At 46.0% G+C, this 16,938-nt stretch overlaps 1 non-coding gene across 1 annotated transcript; it reads right to left on the bottom strand.

Annotated features, from left to right (window-relative positions):
- Window positions 1-286: 286 nt before the first annotated feature.
- Window positions 287-393, bottom strand: LOC119806024. The gene has a single exon (XR_005284077.1). It is a non-coding gene; the product is annotated as a U6 spliceosomal RNA (small nuclear RNA).
- Between the last annotated feature and the right edge of the window lie 16,545 nt (window positions 394-16,938).

Below are 16,938 nucleotides of genomic sequence, written 5' to 3' on the forward strand. Positions count from 1 at the left end.
AATGGGGTCTGGTGCCCTCTTCTGGCCTGAAGGCATTCACACAGACAGAATATTATATACATAATAAAGAAATAAATATTTAAAAAATTATGTCCTCCTCCCATGTGTGCTTAAGGGTGTAATGCTCAAGGAGGACAGAAGAGGGCATCAGATTCTCTGAAACTTGAGTTACAGGTGGTTGTGAAGACGCTGTGTGCGCTGGGAGCAGAACCTTGGTCCTTTGGAAGCACAGTATACACTCATAACACCTGAGTCAACTTTCCAGTCCCTCCCCCGTGATTTTTTTTAAAATATGCAATGCTTCACAAATTTACATGCCATCCTTGCACAGGGACCATGCTACACCTCCATGTATCATTCCAATTTTAGCATATGTGATGCTGAAGTGAGCACCCTCCCCATGATTTTTATGTCCTGTGATTTGGGAGATAATGGCTTGCATTTGGGCCCAAGGGGCTGCTGTCATTGTTAAGATTTGGGTTATTGATGACCTGCGTCTGGGCTCTTTCTGTTGTTAAATTTTGTCTTTGTTTTTGCAGACACAAAGCACACACATCATTACACAATAGAGCTTGTGCAGGGTGCTGAGTGGCCAGAGGAACGGTGACTTCTGTCCTGATGGTATACAGGATTGCTGAGGATGTTGAGAACCCAAAGCAGGGGCCTTTAGTCCCTTTATTTTAGGAAGATTTTTGCCCATACCACCACATGCCATTCAGCAGGTGCTGTGTACTTTTCTGATTTTTTTTTTGTGTGTGAATAACCTTAGATTTATGGAAAAGTTTCAAAGATAGCACAGAGAGTTCCTGCATTCATCCTTCATCGGGTTAGGAACCCCATGTATCTCCTGGGCATATTTGCTGAAAGTATGACGTTAACACACACACACTGTCATTAAGAAAGCTGTGGACTTCCCATTTCATATGTGTTACCATTAATCTCCTTTTAATATGAAAAATAGACTTTGTACCTTTTATTCTGGGTTAGGTATGACACTCAGAACTTTTCAATTCTAGGACAACCCCTCTACCACGGAGTTACACTCCCTGCCTAGTCCCTAAGGCCCTTCTATTTTTGAGCCAGAATCTAATTTAAGATATCACTTTGTACTTAGTAGTTTAACTTTAAAATTTAAAAATTTTATTTATTTGTGCATATATGTCTGTGTTACACATACGTAGAGGCTGGGGGTGATGTTGGGTATCTTTCTCAATTACTCTCCACCTTATTATTAGTTTTTTTTAAGGCAGGGTCTCTCACTGAACCTGGTGCTCATCAATGACTTAGCTAAATTGGCTGACAAGTGAGCTTCAGGGATCCACCTGTCTCTGCCTCCCTGTGGTTAGGGTTATAGGCATGTCCCACCATGCCTGGCTTTTTACTTGGCATGGTGGATCCAAGCTAAGGTTTTCATGATTGAGTAGCAGATACTTTACCAAATGATCCAACCTCCCCAGCCCTGCACTCCATAATTTAAAAAAAATAGACAACAACACTTTAAGTTCCTTACTGTCAACATGCCTATTGACTGCACCTGCTGGGGTGGACCATCCTGTTGACTGCACCTGCCAGGGTAGATCACTCCTGTTGACTGCACCTGCCAGGGTGGACCACTCCTGTTGACTGCACCTGGCAGAGTGAACCACTCCTGTTGACTGCACCTGGCAGAGTGAACCACTCCTGTTGACTGCACCTGCTCGGGTAGACCATCCTGTTGACTGCACCTGGCAGGGTGAACCACTCCTGTTGACTGCACCTGCCAGGGTGGTCCACTCCTGTTGACTGCACCTGCCAGGGTGGATCACTCCTGTTGACTGCACCTGGCAGAGTGAACCACTCCTGTTGACTGCACCTGCTGGTGTGGACCTCTCCTGTTGACTGCACCTGCTGGGGTGGACCACTTCTGTTGACTGCACCTGCTGGGGTGGACCATCCTGTTGACAGCACCTGGCAGGGTGAACCACTCCTGTTGACTGCACCTGCCAGGGTGGACCACTCATGTTGACTGCACCTGCCAGGGTGGATCACTCCTGTTGACTGCACCTGACAGTGTGGCCTACTCCTGTTGACTGTGCCTGCAGGGGTGGACCACCCCTGTTGACGGCACCTGCTGGGGTGGGACCACTTCTGCCCTCTCTCGATGTCTTCCCTACTTGACCTCTGGAAAGCTCTACTTTATTCCTCTTATCCTTGTTCATTTTGTAGTCAAAGAATTTTTTCTTCTTGTTAACATCCCATGATTTCATCTTGCTAATTTAACTGAATACATACCCTCCCTTTACCTTCTTATGAAACACTTTAGTCTTTTCTGAACCAAACCTTGCTAATTTTCATCAAAATATACACATAGATTACATCTCCGCTTTGAATTGTTATTTTAGTGTGAGGTGGGAATTCTTTGTTGCCTGCATCAAACACTGATTTGTTTAACCATCCCCTGATGATGGATATTCTGGTTGTTTTTATTCACTGAGAATTATAATACAACCACAAGTCAGTTGTGGTTTTCTTGGAGGGTGAGAACAGACTGGTAGGAACAATCATGATCTTAGTTTAGAGGACAGCAGAGCCTTTCTAGAGCCCCTAAGACTTTTCTGGATTATCCCTTGGTGATGGCTCTGACTGGGAGGCAAGCCTTGAAGATCGTATCCTTAATGATAAGCATGGGACCCTGTAGCCAGGGCTGAGAGGTCTGCACTTGGACTGCAGTCGTATATACTGCCTCCTGTGCAGATCTTTTCTTGGCACAGGGTATGAACCCCTTGCAGGCTTTATGGTCAGGCATAATTAGAGTCGTCTTCTACAGAGGCTGCATGCTGTTCGTCAGGCTGGGCGATGGTGTGCCGTGGAGGGGCCTGGAGGACATTTGAGACTCGAGGCAGGCGAGGATGGATGAGGAAGCAGCTCTGTGTAGAGCGAGGAATGTGCAGAGGGGAAGATGCGGGCTCCCATCCCTGCTCTGTCATATGTCAGCTGTCATCCTTCCAGTAAGTTCCACCAGGCCTTCGAGTCTCAGGCTCTTCACCTGTCAGATGGAGGTAAATATTTTCATGACATTTACAGGAGCCAAACCTGACACATCATCACAGAGCACAGAACAAGGGCAGAAGGTCATGAGCCAGGAGCTTTGATCCCACAGGGGCACATGGGGAGAAGTCTCTCTTCGACACCGTTCCTGGCTGTGTGCTAGGTCTTTACCTACTGGTGAGCCTGACGCTATTTTACTTTATTAATTTAATTTCTTGGCACTTATCTGTTGAGTACTTGTGTCTGCCAGCACTTTCCAAGGTGCTGAGGGTAAGGAGAGGGATAAGCCACGGGCCCCACCCACTCTCATTAAGTTTGTTTCTGCTGTGACAGTTGACAATAAGCACATACACTAATTATTGGTTAGTCACTTGTCCACCTCATATCCTTCAGGATATGAGGATATTCTCCAACACTCCCCAGTGACCTTCTGCCTCCAGCTACGCCTCAGCTCAGCTTTCCGACATCTTCCCCAAAGCACCACTGTTTGTAAACCAAATATTCAGAACATGGGCCTGGGGAGCTTTTCCCACTTAAAGCAGAAAAATATTTTTTTAATTTTTTTTGCTTGATAGTCTTAAAATTACATTTATTTGTGTGTGTGTGTGTGTGTGTGTATGTGTGTGTGCACACACACATCTATAGATCAGAGGGCAACTTTTGGGAGTTGGTTCCTCCCTTCTACCATGTTAGATCTGGGGACTGACCTCTGGTCATCAGGCTTGGCAGCAAGCACCTTTACCTGCTGAGTCATCTTGCTGGTTCTGGTTTTAATACTTATTAATATGTACTTACGATGTAATTTCTTGATCCCCTCGAGGAGCTGTCATGTTTGCTTTCTGCTGTAATGGTGCTCCTTTACATTCCCACCATTAGAGCGCTGATAGCTGGAATTGGTCTGTACCAGTGGTTCTTAAACTTCCTAGGGCCTCACACTGCAGTGCTACAACCATAAAGTTATTTCGTTGCTACTTCATAACTGTGGTTGTGCCTCTCTTACGAATCCCAGGTTGAGAACCATGGCTCTATCTTCTACACCATCACGGACATGCTTCTTCTTTGCTTATCTTCCCCATCTGGTGTTAGAAAAGGATACACCCTTGCTGGTTAGACTTGCCTTCCCCTGATAGCTCATGGTACCTTTCCAGTGCTTGTTGGTAACGAGTGTTACATGACCCTCTCTCATGAGAGTTCCACATTTGGGGAAAGCAGAGATCATACAGCAAGCTCTGTAGAGGAAGGTCTGCATCCAGGAGGGGTTACACTTTCTGCTAGTCCTGCTGGGCAGGGCCTGAGTCTCTGAGAGTCCCCGCAGGAGGAAATGGAGTGCAGAGAGCCCAGGGAGAGGCTTCTGCAGGTTCAGGCAGGAGGTAGAGGGCATTTGGACAGGGGTTGGAGGCAGGCAATTGGGAGAACAAGGTGAGGAAGGCACCAGGAAGTTAGGATTGGGATGTCAGGCTGATGAGGTTCTGGGGGCAGGGTGGAAGGAGAGAGGGATGGGAGTCTCCGGCTATAAGATGTTCCATTTCAGTGGCAGAAGTGGGGAAGGCATCTGTAGAAAAAAAAGATGAGGTCACCAAGTGTGCAGGCTGGAGTAGATCTTCTCCCACTTAAAGATAGTACATTTAGTTATTTTTATTTATGTTCTGAGCACATGTACATTAGCCATCATGCATATGTGGAAGTCAGAGGACAACTCATGGTGACTGGTCCCTCCTTCTGTCACGTGGGTCCCGGGGATTGAGCTCAGCCAGTCAGTCTTGGCAGCAAGCACCTTTACCTGCTGAGCCATCTTTTATGCCTCTGCTCGTTCCCTTTCTGCCTTAATAGTTTGTGTGTAGGTAGAACAATCCTTTGTGTGTGTAGGAACGAAGGGATGTAGCAGGGATAGCCTAGATAGCATCGACGTTGTTTGCGCCTACCATATTACTTACACTGTTTACATTGGGCTCGTTCGCTAAGACGGTCCTATTTATCTCTATAACTATCTTCCTTCTTGTTCAACCTTGGGGGTCCATGTGAGGAGGGCTCGGTTCACTGTCTTCCCCCTCATTCCTCCCTCACCAGCTGCACATTCGCTGTAGACAACATGTTGTAGATATTGCTTTTTGTTATAACTGTCTTCCCGAACCCCCACGAGGGTCTCGTCCTGCTTCCCAGGTGAGCCAAACAATACTTTTCCTTCCCAGGGTGACTTGCCTGAGGACTCAGTCAGTTTGTGGCCTATGGGGCTGTGATGGTTAGCTTTAATTATTAACTTGACGTGACCTGGCAGAGAGTCTCAGTGGGGGAGTGCGTAGATCCAACTGGCCCGTGAGCATGTCTGTGAGAGATTCCCTTGATGGCTAGTTGGTGGGAGAACCTGGCTGGGATGTGGGCAGCATCATTTCATGGGCATGGCCCTGAACTGCGTGAGAGAAGAAAGCAGGAGCGGGTAGGCAAAGTGGGTGGATTTATTCCTCTCTGCTCTGGTTGTGGATGCTTTAAGTTCCTGCCCTGACTTCCACTTAGTGATGGACTGTACCCTGGAATTAGAAGCTGGAAAAACTGTCCTTTCTCCTTAGTTGCTTCCCCCAGGATATTTTTTATCACAGCAACAGATGTGAAGCCAGAAAATAGTAGTTTTTGTTTGCTTCATATTCTATGCCAGTTTATACAGTTTTTCTTACTTAATCCTCTGTTCATCCAGTAAGATTGGCATGGTAAGCTTTGCTTTGAAAATAAAAAAAATACCAGAACTACAAAGCTACAGAAGGGCCATGAATCCCTGGCAGAGAGTCTGGCCTCACCTGAGACACAGTTCATAGATGACCAACTAGAACCCAGACAAGCAGTTTCTGCTTGTCCCGGAGAGCCTGCAGTGCCACCCTCTGCTCCTAGATGGCGCTCAAGGCTCAGTTTCCAGGCCACACCTGGGGCTTCTGCCCCAAGGCCTCTTGCCAGACCTGTCTGTGGAGTTTCTGCAGTTGTTTCAGGAAAGGAAGGAGGAAAACCCTCATGAATACAGAACAAAGTAGATGCCACTGCTGATCCAGCTGCCATTCTGCCCAAGGGTGAAGAGGACCAACCTCAAGCTGCTTCTTGGCTGTTTGCTTCTGCTATGACCCACCCAAGATAGAGAGCTTGCATGCCCCCTCAGTTTTATCTGGGCAGGTATTCACAGAAAACTACGCTCAAATGTCATTGGCTAAATAGATCAAGTTCCCACAACAGGGAAGTTTGTTATTTTTTGTTTATTCCTAGACAGTGCAGCTGATGGGAGCTGTGGGGACACCTGGAACAGCCTGATGGGGGTAAACAGCGTTGGCTCTCGTCTCAGTCTCTCTGTGGGCACATGAGTGGCATGGCAGACCTCAGAGTGCTTGCTGGACTCTGATGTTAAATGTAGAGAGTCTCAGAGCAGAGATGCCTGGGGGACCAGCAGCCACATTGAGAGGGGTAGGTTCCACTCAGTGTTCGCATGCGTGGGAGACAAGGTGTGTTCAAGATGTCCAGTCATGTCATTTGTGACATTAAAAAAAAATAGGGTCAGATATGGGGGTGCACAAATGAGTCCCAGTACTCGGGAGGCAGAGGCAGGTGGATTTCTATAGTTTGGGATTAGCCTGGTCTGTGTAGTAAGTTATAGGCCAGCTAGGGCTACATAATAAGATTCTGTCTCAAAAAAACAAAAGCAGGAGTATCTTAAGTCGCCAATTCTAAGGGAGTAGATAAATTATGGCAGTCATCATACTAGTGAATGTCATGTGCTAACATGTAAATACTTCCCCAGTGCATGGAGTTCATATTATAGATACATATATGTATACATGTTTACTACATATACTTTATACTGCATAAATATACAAATCTATATAATACAACAAAATTATATAAATTAAATGCATATATGTAAATGTATGTATGTTATATTTACATATAAATGTGTATAGTTTAAATAGTGGTAGAAGTATGGGCTATATTAGTTAATGTGGTGATACTTTTAATTGTCAGCTTCACATGACCAAGGATTAATTTCACTCACTTGGGAAGAGTCTTAATGAGGGATTTCTGAATCAGGTTGGCCTGTGGGCATGTTGGTGGGGGATTGTCTTGATTCTTAATTAGTACAGCAAGGCCCAGCCTGGTGATACTTATTCCTATATCCTTAGGTAAGTGTAGCTTTCACCCTGTCTTAGTTACTTGTCTATTGCTGAGATAAAACACCATGTTCAAGGTAACTTATTTAAAAAGTATGTAATGGGCTTATGGTTTCAGGGAGTTAGAGACCATGATGATGGAATGACAACAGGAATAGTTGTGGCCCACATCTTTATCCACAAGCAGGAGAGAGAGGCAGAGACACTGAGAATGACAGGAATCTTTTGAAACCTCAGAGTCCACCCCATGACACACCTCCTCCAACAAGGCCACACCTCCTAGTCCTTCCCAAACAGTTCCACTGGAGACCAAGCATTCAAACATCTGAACCTATGGGGGCCATTCCCATTCCTCATCAAGCCAACACATTCCTATTTTTGCAGCAGAAGGAAACAATCATGAAAAGCCACAACTAGTCAAAATTCAGAGAACAACAGACTGTGGGGTGCCTGGCTCTAATTGATACACCTAAGGGAACATCTAGGAAGAGGAAGTGGAAAGATCGTGAAGGCCAGAGGATCAGGATGCCTGCTGTGAGACTGTTTTCTAGATAACACAGGGACACTGCACCCATGACATCTCAACAATATGGCTGCCTACACAAGGTCTTGTAGAATGATCACGCCAATTGACATGCCAGCAGAAATAGGAGAAATTTCACAAGGTCCCATCCCAGATGAGAAGCCATAGGCAATCAGTAGCTACCAAGGGAAGTAGAATCACTTTTCTCCAGGGATGAGAAACCCAGTAGATTATCTAGTCCCAAGCAGGCAGCTCTAAACCCATATACATACAAGTAACACTAAATAGATTCAGAAGTTTTTGTTTGTGTATGTGTGTTTGTGTGTTTGTGTGTTTGTGTGTGTGTGTGTAATAATTATAGATAGGTCATGAATCCTGGAGGGAGGGGGAGATGGCACATGGAAGAGCAGAAGGAAGGGTGGAAATGGTGTAAATATAGTGTACTCATGTGAAATTCTTTAAAACATCTATTTAAAAACAGTAGTAAAATTCCTCCTTCCACATTAGCATGCCCAGTTGATACTGCCTTTGTTCAAGTCTTGTTATGATGTTATCTCTAGGGGGACTGTGTCACAGAAGACTTCCTGGTATTCTGACTCTAATAATCTTTCCCCCTGCAGACGGAGACTGCTTGTTCATTTCCCGGCTGCCTAGACCTAAAATAATCATACTGAAACTATATTAATTGCAACACTGCTTGGCCAATGACTCTAGTGTATTCCTAGCTAGCTCTTACATCTTAAATTAATCCATTTCTATTAATCTGTGTATTACCATGTGTTTGTGGCCTACTGGTAAGGTTCCATCTGGTGTCTGTCTCCTGTGGTGGCTACATGGCTTCTCTCTGACTCTGCCTACTCTCTCTCTATATCTCTTTCAGCCTGGCTACATTTTTGTTAAGCCATCGGCCAAGAGCTGCTTCTTTATTAATCAATGGCAATGAAACATATTCATGGCATATAGAAGAGGATCTCACATCATGCCCCTCCTCTCCCTTGATGTTCCCCTAGGAACAGATGCTGCTTCTGTGCTATATATGCATTCACTGGGACTAAACTCACCATTGATCTCTGCATTGTGTCTGGTTGTGGGTTGTCTGCAGTGGTGTCTATTTGCTGTAGAGAGAGGCTTCTTGGATGAAGAGTGGTAGCTACAGCTATCTGTATGTAAAAGGATGAGATTAAGAATACAGTAAGGAATTTGTTGGTCTAGAATAGTTCTAGCAGCAGCAGCAGCAAATTAAAGAGTAGAGAGAGCGAGCTGAGTAATTATCACACATGGATTCCTGTCTCTCTGCTCTTGACTGGATGCCATGTGACCAGCTGTCTCAATCTCCTGCCACTGTGACTCCCTTGCAGTGATGGACTGTCACCTGGAACTGTAACACTCCTGGTTTTTGTCAGTTTGTTTTGTCACAGCAATAGAAACAAAAGCAGAACAGTTAACTACATACCCATATTATATACAGACACATGGAAATGTATGTGGTTTATATTCTGTATTTAACTTTGTTATTTATATTAAATCACATATATAGAAATATAGCTAATATAGTACATATAATCGAATAGGTAATATAGTATGTAGCTATAATTATATACCTTTGTAAGTATTGTTAATTATAATTATTTATACATTTATTTTCACATAAATATATTTTTATAACACATAGATATATTTTATATAACTATTATATAGTATATATAAATGGAATATAGCATAAAATTAAAATATTTTCTATACCATTTTAGTTTTCTATATGTAATGATAGCACTATATAGTAAGATAACTGTATATATGTATATCCATGTGTATAGATAGATGTAGTGTGTGCAACCTTATTTATGTATAGTAAGCACCCTCCTACTCCACAAGAAGGCCCCTAGGTTGTAGACCGCCTGGTCAATCACTGATTAGAGAAACTTACTGTCTGCAGTCTGGGTCACAACCAAGATCTGTTACCACCCTTAGGAAAGGAACTCTGGTCAACAAGCAGATGTTCAGCATGTGCTGGCGACACCATCATGCCAGCTGTTAACCCCTCAGTTCTTGAATCCTGGAATGGGGGGGCATAGAAGGAACCCCTGAAGCTGCTGAGTAGCAGAATGGAAGACCTTTATTGTAACAGCTTTACTGGCACACCCAGGTTCTGTGAAGCACTAGCTTTACTATCTTGGGTCATATTGCAGATTGTATGTGTATGCATGTGTGTGTGTATGTATGTATGTGAATGTCTGTGTATGTATGTATGTGAGTGTGTGCATGGGTGTGTATATATGTGAGTGTGTGTGCATAAGTGTGTATGTATGTGAATGTGTATGTGTGCATGTGTGTATGGGTGTATATGTGAGTGTGTATATGTGAATGTGTGTGTTTGTGTGTGTTTATGCATACATATACACATGGGTGTGCATGTGTGTGTTTGCACATGAGGAGGCCAAAGGTCACCCTTGACTGTCATTCCTCAGGTGCTGTCCAGCTTATTTTTTGAGAAAGCATCTTTAGTTGGCCTGGAACTTACTGATTGGACATAGCTGACTAGCCAGTGAGCTCCAGGAAGTCACCTATCTCTGCCTTCTTAGTGCTGGGATTTTAAGTGTGTGCCTCTACACCAGCTTTATTTTTCACATGGGTTCTGGGAATCAAACTCAGGTTTCTATGTCTGACTGACTGAGGCATCTCCCCGGCCCCTTAGGTGCCCCCTGCACTGTGAGCTGGGCTCCCCAGAGCAGAGGTCTTTGAGAGAAGCTGAGCCCTGGATCCCTGATGCGGGTCTGATGTGACCCATGCATCCTGTAAGAGCCTGCAGGAGGACTTCCTGGCTTCTGCAGAGAATTTGGTCATTAAAAACCAGAGCAGAGGTGGGGGTTGGTGTCCAGGTGTGAACTCTGCCATGCATCCCCACCTGCACTGTCAGCACCCCAGAGAACCTCAACAGTGGCTGTGGCTGCGGTCAGCCCATTATGTTGATAATTTTTGTTTTCTCCTCCAAACCAAGGCACCCTTGTTTATCCTTTTCCGTCCCTCCAATAACAAAGTCAATCCACGCCCCACCCTCTAGCTGGCTCCTGAAATCAATAGGCTTGGAAATGTCAATGTATTCCTGAGTGAGCTGCTGGGGGCTGCTAGGGGGAAGTGGGGTGAGCGCAGGAACAAGGAGGAGCTGTCTGGCAGCTGACTGGCATCTCTAGGCAAACAGGTTGTCCTGTGCAAACCAGATCAGGCAGAACCCTGTGCACACCCAGTCTCTGGGCACACAGACACGGCCTTTCCAATAGTAGAAGTTCCTATCTGTCGCTGTCATAGTTGCCTCCCAACCTCCAAGCCAACTACAAATAGTTTGCAGCTTCTTAATAGTGGTCAAGGAAACCCTGTGGTGGTCACACCCATGGTCTAAGTTGAGATTTTATTGCTGTGATTAATATTATGGCCAAACCCAACTCAGGTTGGAAAGGCTCACTTGGTTTCCAGCAATGAAGGAAGTCAGGGCAGGAACTCAAGGCAGCAACCTGGAGGCAGAGATTGAAGCAGAGGCCCTGGAGGAGTTGTGCTTACTCACGTGCTCCTCACAACTTGATTAGCTTGCTTTAAAAAAAAATTACACCAAGGACTGTTTGCTCAGTGTTGGCTGCCCACAGTGAGCTGGGCCCTCCTACATCAATCATCAATCAAGAGAATGTCCCATAAGCTTGGTCACAGAGATTTTTTTTTCAAGTGAAGTTCCCTCTTCTCAAGTCACATTGGCTTGTGTCAAGTTGACATAAAACCCAGCCAACACACTCATTCTAATGCCACCCTCAGTTTCCCTGTGGGTGTCATCTTGTCACCTCATCCATGATGCTGGAGTGTGGGAGGCACAGGAGGTCTGGCGTATTGGCTGTGGAGAGACATGGAGCTGACTACTGGTAAACCAGCTCTGAAACCGTCATGGCAACTTGTTGGGATGTCAGCCAATCAGAAGGCCGGGTATCCAACTGAGACTTCAGCTAGCATCCCAAAGAACAAGGTGCTGAGCCCATAGTCAGAGGTTATTGGTTGGGTAAAGAGGTGTGTTAATATGGAATATTTGCTGCGTGCCAGTCATGCCATTAATACCACCATTTTACCAGAACACATCTTTTCCCATTCTAGTGGCTCAGCAGCACACGATTACCTTAAGTTCAGGTGGTCACTTGCAGCAAAACCAAGGCTATGATTTCTGAGCTCAAAACTCCTACTCCTCTCCATCTCTGTGTCTCCCTCCCTCCCCCGCTCTCTCTGTGACTTTTCTCAGGCCTGTTTGACTCACGCATGGGGGAAGGAAGGCCTGGGAAGGATCCGAAGCATAGCAAGAGGCATGCCTATAATGTGCTTAGTTGTACTTTATACTTCAAAATAGTTGATGCTATTATTATCTTCATAATTATTCTGCTTTGTGTGAAACATTTGCTTTCAGACATTTCTGGCTTCAGCACATTTGTAAAAATATTTTTCTTTTCTTTTTTTCTTTTTTTTTTTTACTCTGAAGACATATAAAGTAAATTCTGATAGCATATCTGTCTTCAAAGAGATAGCCATCTGGTTATGAGCGGGGGGTATGAAAAGAGGGGGAGAAACAAGGCAAAGTTGTGTCAGCTTCATCACTTAGGGGGAGCAGAGAGGAGTTCCGTGGAGCCTGAGGAAGCCAACTTCTCCAAGGGTCCGTGGGGATCTGATGAAAGGCCATGAGGTGTCACCCCTGGGAGTGCATCAGGCTGTGAGCGGAAGGGACAGCATTGGGGAGATGACCTGGGCCACCAGGGAAAGCTGCAGGTGGATTGTGGTCTCTGAGATGCCACAGGGTTTCCTGAGAAATGGCCAGGGCTGGACTGGATGGCACCTGCACTGGATTCGTGCAGGAAGGTGTTCCTGGCCGAAGGGTAGAAATTTTGTCCTTGGGGTTTGGCTGCTTGAAGATTCTCTCTCTCTCTCTCTCTCTCTCTCTCTCTCTCTCTCTCTCTCTCTCTCTCTCTCTCTCTCTCTCTCTCTGTGTGTGTGTGTGTGTGTGCACGTGCACAGGTGTGTGACTGTGTGTATGTGCCTCTCTGTGTGCTCATGTGCACATGCCTGGGTGTGTGACCGTGTGTGTGTTTGTGCGTACATGTATGTGCATCTTGGTGTGTGTGTTGTTTCTCAGGTTTGTTCACTTTTTCCTTTTGAAACAGGATCTGTCTCTGGCCTAGAGCTCACCAACAAAGCTAGACAGCCAGTTAATGAGTTACAGGGACCCTCCTGTCTCTGCCTCCCCAAGGTGTGAATGTGTGGGTTGCACACCACCACATCTTTTTTTTTTTAAATTATAAAAAACTTATTATTTTATGTGTATGGGTGTTTTGGCTGTGTACATGTCTGTGTACTATGTGAGTCGCTTGTGCCCACAGAAACCAGAAGAGAGTTTCAGACAATCTGGAATTGGAGTTACAGACAATGTGAACCATCATGTGTCTGGGAGAGCAGCCAATACTCTCAACTACTGAGCCACCTCTCCAGCCTCCTGACTTTTTTGTTTTTAAATGGTTTGTGGGGATGGAACTCAAGTCCTGTGGCATACCCAGTAAGCACTTTACCGAGTCATCTCCCAGCTCTCCTTGGAGACTTTCAAATGTTGCAAACTCGAAACTTTGTTTCAGATGACTTTTGTGTCTTTTGTGGGATTTTACTGGGGATGACTGCAGGTGGGGAAGCTGACAGGGTCAGTGGCAGGACTGGCCCCAGCATCCTTGAGTTTCTGAAGGTCCCCACCAGCTGTTTGGATGTGAAACGTACTTCACAGACTCATGTGTATGGGTGCTTGGTTCCCGGCAAGTGGAGCTGTTTGGGGGGAATGGTGGGACCTTTAGGAGGTGGGTGCTCAGAAGCAAGCCTTGAGGTCACAGTCCAGCTTCAGTTCCTGTCTGAATGGTCTCCCCAGCTGTGGACAAAGTGTTTGTGCTCCCGACACCATGGAGCCACTCTCTGCCCTGCCTGCCTTACCACGATGGACTACATCCCTTGAGCTGTGATCTACAATATGGCCCTGCCTGTGTTTGTTTCTGACAGACATTCTATTACAGAAGTGAGTAAAGCCACTGGTAACACTCAGCAGGGTCTTCCCCTGCAGTTTTAAGTTGGTGGCTTTGTTTGCCCTAGTCATGGCTTGGGGAGATCAAGGGAGAGTAAGTCTCAAACTCAATGTGATGAACAAATCTTTTTTGCTGTCGTCTCATGGAGACCAGTTACTAACTGTGGACGGATCGATTCAGTGGTGTGCCTTCTACAGGGCTGTGCTGAGGACAGTGGACATCCCCAAATGCCATGAAGGACTTGTTTGGACTGCGCATATTACATGGCCCTGACTTGGCATTGTCTGATGCCTCCCTCAAGGATCTGAAAGAAGATTCTTTACCCCAATTTTCAACTCTTTTAGTGGAAAAGGTAGCATTCCACGAAACAGAAAGATAGAAGGTTGGCTTCGGGCCCTTGGTTCTTTAGATGCCCAGGTTTGTGCCAGGGTCTTACTATCTCTAAACCTTAGTTTAATATCTGAAAAGCCAGGCCATTGGCATTTATCTTGCTTTGGAAGGAAATGGAATGACATTCTGAAGGTGCTCTCTGCTGGATGTGTTTCTACATAAGGGGTCTATGTATGTGAGTCTCTTTACCTAGAGGGGATAGCTGTGGCTAGTCACTTATTTACTTACCTTGGGGACTTTGATATCAATCTCCAGTCAAACAAGATCTGGTGTCAAAACAGTTCCTATGTTTTGTTGCTGTATGGCAGAGTAACCAGAGGAGTGTAAGGAGACACTCCATTGGCTCATACAGCGAGTACACATTTATCAAAATTAAATAAGACCAGGCAGCTACAAGCATACATATACAGATACAAAGAAACTGTCCAGGGAGTTCTAGCTGTTGCTTCCCCAGGATTGCAACTGTATGGCACCATACCTGGCCTATTCTCACGAACTTCAGGACTCAGGCCCACATGCGTGCACAGCGAGCACCCCCTCTGGTTCCCACCCTCCCGTTCCCCTTCTGAAGATTTCACCACAGTCTCGCCTGCCAGCGTTTCCACGCTGCCAGGATTTTGTGCTGAGGAGCCGTCTCTCTGCCACCTCCTCTGCCCTCTGAAAGATGAAATTGTCGGCCAGGCAAGGCAAGGCTTTATCAGATGAGACACCTGGCAGATGTCCAGAGGACGCCATTCCCCACTGCGGCTCCATCTTGCCTCTATGCCAGCTTTCTAATCTGTATTAGGAAAACACGGGCTGGTTGATTGCCCTGTAATAGACTTTCACAACATTAGCCCTCGTCTCCCTTTCTTCCAGCTCTCTGGGATATTTGTTTTCATTTTCAATTCGGGTTCCATTCAATTAGCTGCTTGTTTGGACTCAGGCACGAGACTGGGCATGGAGGATAGAGGGTAGGAATAGCAGTGTCAGCCCCGCCTAAAGGTGACCACTGGGTGGGACTGGGGGAGGGGGTGAGAGAAGCAGAGGTATCAGTCCACACCAGTCAGCCAACCCAGAGACCACACCCCAAATACTGTGGCCATTGTAAGCTGTAATCTTGGTGCTAGGGAGATAGCTTAGTAGGCGAAGTGTTTGCTGTGCAAGAGGGAGGACCTGAGGTTGATCTCCAGATCACACCTAAAATACAGCCTGCTGACTTGTGCTCGTAATTCGCTCTCTGGGGAGCTGGACGTAGAGTCCTGGAGTCTACGTTGATGGCCACCTAGCCAAGCCTAATCAGTAAGCTTCAGGCTCCAGGGAGAGACCCCGTCTCAAAAAAAATCAAAGCAGATGGCTCATGTGGAAAGACACCTGTGGTTGACGTCTGGTCTTTACGTGCACACACATATACCCCACACACATAATGACAAAGTATTAAATAAGTGAACGAGTAAAATGAAGACCCACGGAGAGAGGAGGGACAAGGGTACAGGAGTGGGAGAAGGAGGAAGATGAAGCAAGGTTCTGAGGGGTGAGGCAGGGTCTGCTAAGAGCAGGAAGAGCATCTGGCTTCTGTCAAGATGAAGAACCGTAAGCTGGTGCTGGGTGCTGTTAAGCAGCTTGGTGCTTCAGGGCACGCAGAGTGTACGGCAGACATGAGAGGGGATGGGAGGCAGAGAAGAGTTTGCGAGGTGGGCTGAGGGAGGTGATGTGCTCTTGAATTTGTGGGTTTAACTGAACCGTGTCTCTGCTGTTGACTCTCTGTTTTTCGGTGTCAGCTGTGGATTCCAGTTCATGTGATTTATTTGTGTGTTCTCTGCCTGGCTATGTTGAGTGTTCATCCCTGTATGTCTGGATGGTGTGGGGAGCTCTGGGAACACAAAGGAAGACGGAGGCCAGGCAAGGACAGCCATGGACTCCAGCCTCACTCTTCTCCCTCTGCCCCATGCTAGCAAATGCCCCCTTAAACATTCTCTGGGAACCGGGTTATTTCTTATGTGGGAGAGTGCTCCATCTCCAGACCTCAGGAGGATCAGGAGTTCAAGGTCATCTTTGGTTACCCAGTGAGTCTGAGGCCAGCCTGAGTTACCTGAGACCCTGTCTGAAACAAAAGGAAGCAAAAACAGCGAAAGAAAAACACATTTCTTGTAAAGTTGCCTAAGCTCATCTTGAACACACGATATAGCCCATGCTGGCCTTGAACTTGCCATCCTCCTGCCTCAGCCTCCTGAGTAGCTGGGATGACAGACCTGCACCTTCAGGTCTGGCTGTGTCAGGAAATTATTAAGACCCATGTTAAGCAAGCAATTCCTTTCGTCTGTTTTGAGAAAAGTCACTCATGTTTTTTGATGGTAGCCTTTTCTGTGTCCTCAAAGGAAAAAAAAACAAATTTACAAAAAATTAAAAAGAAAAATATCCAGGCAACATGAAACAGGACGGCAGGACTGTGGTCTCAAGCCCCAGAGGTGCCTCTCTGAGATCACTGTGGTAAATCCACTTACAGTTTCCATCCCCCACAACGTCCTGTGTTAGATCACACAGCTATTTTGATATCTCCATTGTGATATTTATTTTAAGACATCAGTTGGGTTTTAAATAGCTCAATAGTGAACTCTGGCCTTTGGGGAAGGCAAACTAATTATTTCCTGAGCCTCTCGACATAGTTCCTCTACCCTCCTCCCCTGCCCCTGTCAGTCTGAGAAGGAAGCTTGGAGCCAGCTGCAAGGCGGGACAGGAACTCAGAACCTTGGGGTCCAAAGCCACAGCTGCTGGCCAAAAGAACCCAGGCATCCCCAGA

The sequence above is a fragment of the Arvicola amphibius genome, chromosome 1, assembly GCF_903992535.2.
Source record: "Arvicola amphibius chromosome 1, mArvAmp1.2, whole genome shotgun sequence".
Classification (NCBI taxonomy): Eukaryota; Metazoa; Chordata; class Mammalia; order Rodentia; family Cricetidae; genus Arvicola; species Arvicola amphibius.